This window comes from Dromaius novaehollandiae, chromosome 2, assembly GCF_036370855.1.
Source record: "Dromaius novaehollandiae isolate bDroNov1 chromosome 2, bDroNov1.hap1, whole genome shotgun sequence".
NCBI classification, from domain to species: domain Eukaryota; kingdom Metazoa; phylum Chordata; class Aves; order Casuariiformes; family Dromaiidae; genus Dromaius; species Dromaius novaehollandiae.
This window is the reverse complement of record NC_088099.1, coordinates 81,045,022-81,051,643: the sequence shown is the minus strand read 5'-3', so window position 1 is coordinate 81,051,643 and position 6,622 is coordinate 81,045,022.

Below are 6,622 nucleotides of genomic sequence, written 5' to 3'. Positions count from 1 at the left end.
CAGCTGACATGATGGGAAGAGCGCTGAATCGACGGGGATGACTACAAAAGCATAGGCCTGAGTGTGGAGGAAATGAGGGGAAAGACTGCAAGGAAATACAGGAGGATGGAAAGGAGCCTGCAGTGAGAAACAGATGGATGTAGGGACCCCAGCATGTGGGTGGTGAACTCAGTTCTTTAACTGCAGACTGACTCCCATGCATATGTGTGTAGAGTCAAGAGAAATTGGTCAGGGCATGGAATTTGAAACTGTAATTGAAGCAGGCGCAAATGCCCAAGGATTGTTTCTGACCACAAGCAAGTAGGAGTTGTGTTTTATGTCTCGGCTGAGAGGGTGTTCTTCTAAATGTGATGCAGCTGGCGGACCCTGGGGTGCTGTTTTTGTGCTGAGCCTGATGAAATTCCATCACTGATGAACTCAGCACATACAGTGATCTGAATTATGGGACCTTGGGAGAGCTAAAGCCAATTGTGTTTTTCCCACGGGCAACTATTTAGAAGGACCTCTGTCCTCTCTTGTGCTTGCTTTCTCCTTCACTCCCCCATATGCCTGGAAAATTTGAGATGGTGTGACCATCTGAGCATATGCCAATCTCTTCAAAGGGCATCTGTAATTCACTGTGCTAATCCTCCTGCAAGAGGAAGGATGCTTATACGCAGCAGTTGCAAATCCCCACCCATAATGTTAAGCTTGTTATAAAACCTGGCCTGTCATTGTGTCTGCTGACTCGTTTCCAAAGGAATTGTTGTGGGTGAGTGAGTTTCTCCTTCCTGAGGACTTCCTTTGAAATGTTGCTTCAGCTTAAAATAATATTGCTTGGTTCACACATCCTTATGAAAAGAAATGGCAACACCTAGAGAGAGCTATCATTATTCACTGCACTAATAGTGCTGAGCACAACAGGCCACATTTTCAAAGCGACCTCTAAAGCCATACAAGTCTGCAGATGTGGCAAAACTCTATCCAGTACATGTCCAGACGTCACCTATGACTTACTGTTAGCTCCACGCAGGCAAGGATTGCCTGGAGACTGCAGCATACACACGGTCCCCAGGTTAGGAGCCTAAGTTCCCTGCATCCCCACAGAGCAGGGCACATTGAGGAGATACAGATGCAAGAGGGACTTTGGCACTAGCTGAAACAGGCAGCTAACTTATGAATTCTGTGCCGCTCTAAGGCTTTTGCAGTGTTGTAAGGGCTAAGAGCATGCTCACGTGTATGCTGTTTTGGCTCCCTGATGCCTTGCCTGGGGTGGCAGTTCATTTGCTGGAGTGTGGAAGGGCTCCAGCTGGATGTAGTGCTGGCATCCCTCCCTGGAAAGCACTTTCATGTGTCCCATTACCAACAGGTTGAGTGGTTAGCAAGGACACTACACAGCCCAGCTGATTTTTGGCAGCTGATCTGCTGGGCAAGTTCCCCATGTTGGGAAATAAAATCCTATTAACGTGCATCAGGCACAGACATCAATGACCCAAGGACAAAGGCCTGGCATAAAGCTGTGACAGCAGCACACGGAGCAGCGTTAGTCTGTTGCTGTACTCTTAAATATATTCACATAGGGAAGAAAATACACTGAACTCTTCCTTTGGGTAACACCTTTCAGTCAGGCAACAAATTTACAAATATTTAATTCATTAGCTGTTGCTCTGGGATGGGAAGCTGCTACTGGTAGGGAAAATGAAGCAAGGAGGCAGTAAAGCATACATTTTCAGGATATTTCAGCATATTATTAGTGCCTCTGCTGTCCTCTGCCCCACTGCACGGACACTCACGCCCTGAGATTTGTACATGTTGAGCACCCACCATTCCCACTGAAATAACACTACTAAGTCACTACCTCTGATGAATACAGCCAGTACCTTAGTCTAAAATCATGATTTATGACACTGACACTGAAGGCCCTGCTCTAGCCTTTCTCACACCTCCCCCAAACCCATTACACTCACCCTAATGCTGATGCTTTTAGGGCTGTGTGTAATGCCGAGTAGCTGCGGATATTGCCAGGAGAAATGCTCCTCTTCTTGCACTCCCAGCTGCATATTTATACTGGATTATGCATAACATCAGGCTGCCTCTTCATCTGAGTCAGCTGGCTGAGCCTGTGCAATGGCTTTACAGCTCCAAAGGGCACAGCTCAGCAGCTCCAATGTGGCATGGTGCTTGGCACACAAGGACTGTCCTGCTCAGCCCACGCTCACTAGTGGGGAGCCATCAACGTGAACTATGGCAGAGCCCGAGCTTCTGGCTAGGGTACGGGTACAAAGCCTCACTGCACCAAGCCGCAAAGCTTCCCCAAGAAGACTGATGCAAGGAAATAGCAAGCAGAGGAGTAAATTGTTGAGCTCTTGATTTCTGTGGAAGCAGAAATCAACTGGACATCAACTGTGTGGTTTTAAAAGAAAACTGCATGCTCTTCTATCCTCTCTAGCAAGGAGCACGGGCAGCCCAGTGCTAGAAATGAATCCACACCTCGAGTGCGCAGGGCATCAGCACAGCTGGGCAGGAGGCAGAGGCTGAATCACCGGCCAGGAGCTGCCAGTTTCCACACTTACTGAGTCTCAGCCACATTTTGGTTTAGTTTGTTTCTGTTTCAGCAGTAATTGTGACAAAAAATGTGAAACTGGTTCTCTTTTTTCACATTATCATCAATCATAATGAGTATTGAATAAATGAATGCGCTGAGAGCAGACCGCTAGGCCATGGTGTGCCAGGCCATTAGCAATCCAGGAGGAAAAGGCAGGTGAGGAATCTCAGCTCTGAGCAGCCAGCAGGGATTGCCCTGTTGGAAAGCTCCGAACAGAGAACGAACACAGGGAGCAGACAAAGGATCAAAGATTGCGGTAAAGCAACTGTGAAGGCACTAGGGCTCAAGTGGAAAAATCCATGCAAATTCAAAAATACACATAGTAAAATTTCACCATGTAAAAGGACATTGGATTTATTTCTGACTGTTTAACAGTGAATTTCCAGCTCTACCCAGTGAGACTGTTTTCCATCAGTATTCCTGCAGTGGTATTTCTTGTCACTGTGCTTAAGCCTGTTTTATAGACTCCATACAACTCTGACATGGGGCAAGACCAAAAGATCAATTTATCTTAAAAGATATTGATCTGATAAATTTATATCATCATACCTCTGCAAGAGAGCACATGGCGACGTAGAAAGAGGGTGCTCAAGAATCAGTAAGGCATTAATAGAGATGCTAGAGATGCCACCTGTGAATCAATTTAGAAGTGTCCAGTGCAGTGCAGTTTGTAGATATACCTTGGGCCATAACTGTAAACTGGACTAAGCTAGAAAACAATAAGCATTAAGATGCAGGAGCCCAGGGCCTGCAGCCAGTGGTACTGGGCTGAATGAACAAACCAGCTATATTCTCTAAGCAGAGGAACAGGGGAGGTCTTAGAGTGATCTTTGACTTCTGTGGTTACCATTGGCACCTGTACTGCTCCACAGCTAAGGCTTTAGGATGACCTAGAAGGGCAACAAAACTAGAATTCAGAAAGCAAATGATGAAAGTTACGCTCTGGTAAAGGCTCTGGCCAACGGAATTTTGAAAAATCTGCCCATGCCATGAAGAATATTTCTGTAATTTGATTGATGTGTGCTAGAGAAATTCATCTCATATCCCTGCAGATAACATAGCTGCTTCAGCTGAATCTGTGCTACAGATTTTGAGTGTGGAGTCTTAGCTGAAGTTTAAGATAGCAGGGAATAATAGCAGCAAAGACAAAACTGAAATTTAAGTGCCTGTATGCTTTATCTTTACAAAATCTCTATCTAGTTCAATAGCTTTCGCTGAGTGAAGCCTGTGCTATCAGCCTAGTTATCGCGTGTCCTCCCCTGGAGAAAATGAGTTTGACATGTGGATTCTAGGGGCAAGGGAGAAGAGCCAGTATCACTATACAGGCAAACTAGCAGAACTGCGCTGAGAAGAGTACACTCAATCTTATGACTAAGGTGCCATGACCTCCGGCCTCCCTAGTCAATTCTTCCCATTTTGGTAGTGTAGCATGTGAGTGCATTGGGTGTTAACCAACTCAGAGTGATTTAAGCCCATCTAGGGGCAAGGTGCTTTTTGCCCTGCGCGTGCCCCAGTGGAGCAATCCCCTACTTCAGGACAGAGATAGTTGTCTGCCAGGCAAACATTTCCTACTCCATGCCCTCTGCCAAGCTGGACTCTGAGAACTTAGTTGCAACTTTGCAGAATATTTTGGGGTGGGGTCCTGCAGAAATCTACCATACTTGCAGGTCAAAAGCTGTCTTTTTGAGTTGCCAAGTCTGCATGGTTTTTCAGGGGCCTTGAACCAGGTTGTTTCCATTTTGGCCTTTGGGCAGTCCCAAGAAGTTTATTTTTGTCTTTTGGCTGGTTTTCCCCTGCTGCCTTGCCCTTTCTCTGTCCAGAAATGGGCACGTCCAAAATGGTTAGGCATGAAAGAACTATTATAAAGCTATAACGTGAATATATCTTCCCTTTAGAGAAAAATTCAATTTATTCATGAAGTAAATATGCTTCTAAATGAAAATTTAAGTGGTTGCAGAAAGCCTGCAAGGTTTTATGATCAGCAAAAGAAAAAAATGCAAGCTGTGGGTGTGGGATGCTCCTCCCTGCCTACAGTGTGCACATGATCTATGCTGGGCAGGGTTCTGCTGCACAGAATGAGTCTCCCACTCTCAAGTAAGAATCCTGGTGCATAATCAGCAATATCTGGCTTGTAAAAGCAGTGTGATTTCAGCATGGATTCAGCCCGGCACTCCAGGTGGGCACTGCGCACCTTTGTTGGGTCAGGATCACTGACCTGCCTTAGGGTGCAGTTCCAAACTTCGTGGCATCACATGTGCAAACAGCTAGATTATCTAGCAGTGTAATTTTGATCTGGAAGAGGCCTAAACACAAGATTGTACATTTACTGAATTCCCCAGAAGCACTGTAGTTAAAGGTTGTTCAGCACTCCTTTTGGAAATACCCTGCAGTTTTGGATTGTCCTGTAGCATTGCTGGGAGATTTGTAGCGGATTCCCACCAAGACTTCCCCTCCTTTTCCAGAGATCAATATTGCCCATAAAAAGCTTCTAGGAAAGCACCACATTACCAGCATACTCAACACTGCAAAGAGGCTGGGCATATTCACTTCCCCACTTCCGGAAAGCTGCAAGCTAGCAGCAGGTCTACAAGGGGAAATACAGCTGCACAGTTTCTCTTTCCCTTCTCAGAAGGGACCTCAGAGAGTGAGATGTGTTAAAGTTGGCAGTACATTGTTAACCATGCTGTTTGATAATCAAGTCACAAAGTTGTAGGCTTGCAGCCAGCATGATGTTATGGCACAGAAGAAGTCTTGCTGGTGATCAGAGGGTATGCTGCAAAATTGGGAGAGTCAACCAGGAAAGATAATGCTATTGAAAATCTGTACTAAGCTCACCCTTTATTTGATGGGAAACCAACCTAAGCCTGCCTCTGCCTGTAAGGAAATGAATTTTTGCAAGCTAACAGCCTTTGTCTCCCACCAGTCAGTTTACTCCTGGAAAGTCTGCAGCTGTAACAGATGGTGGTAAAGTGGCTCACGGGAGGGTCTTACCGACTTGTGCCCAAAAGTTACAAAAGCAGCAACAGCCATAGCAAGCTTTCACAGCTGCCTTGAGGTCATCATTGAGATGCAGCATGGTTGTGGCTGCTTCTCAAGGCATCTATAAATCTAAGATCTTGTCATCTAGTCCTTGGGAGTCCTAGCCTGTCCTGCTGTGGTCTCTTCTCCCAGTGTGTTGTCATCATTTCAGTTGTGAAAGACGGGAAGTGCTCCTGAGGGGCAGCTTCTGGTGCTGCTGCTGCAGAAGATGCCTGTCACAGCTGCATTGTGACTTGGGATATGATGGAGCTGCTTCATAGTATCTTACTGAAAGGCCTTGGTTTATCTGTTGCTATCCTTGATTTTCTTGCAAACTGATTTCAGAAGCTTTATCTTGGCCCTGTGCTGTTCCAGGCCCTGCTGAGGTCTGTGCTAATTAATGGATTTTTGTGTCATTTCTCAAGGTCCTGAAGAGGGCCTCTACTCCCCGCTGGGGCCTGAGCACCTTCAGCACTTCTCTCAGACAAAGAACTAGAAACTGCGGAGCGTTAGATCTCCACATGACAGCCTTATTTTGATCAGTCAAGGCACAACTCTGCTGCTAAAGCTGAAACCTTGACTGGATGCTGGGATGACCAGCTGCCTTAGCGCTAGCTGCCTTAAGGCTGCATTTACTGTATGAAAGGACTGCGACTTGACTCTACTTTTCCTCCCTTACAAAAGCAAAGCAAAGAGGCAACATTCTTGTATTGTTACACAAACGAAGGAACGTGTGTTTTGGGGGAAAATAAATCAGCCCAGCCAGCGCACCACAGCACAGGGAACGCCGCAAGGGCACCTGGGAATTCTCCGACTCCATCCGCACTATCACATGTGACGTCACTCGGGCGGGAGGAGGGGGGAGAAATCCAGCCGTTACGGCCTCCCGCCGATAGACCATGCCCGCTCCCCACGCACGGCTCTATGGCTCTGCGCCGCTGCCGGCGCTCTTGCCATGTTTCCGCTCTATGGCTCACGGGGCCTCTTTGCGCCCCTAGCGGCTGCCTGTCTCAAAGTGAC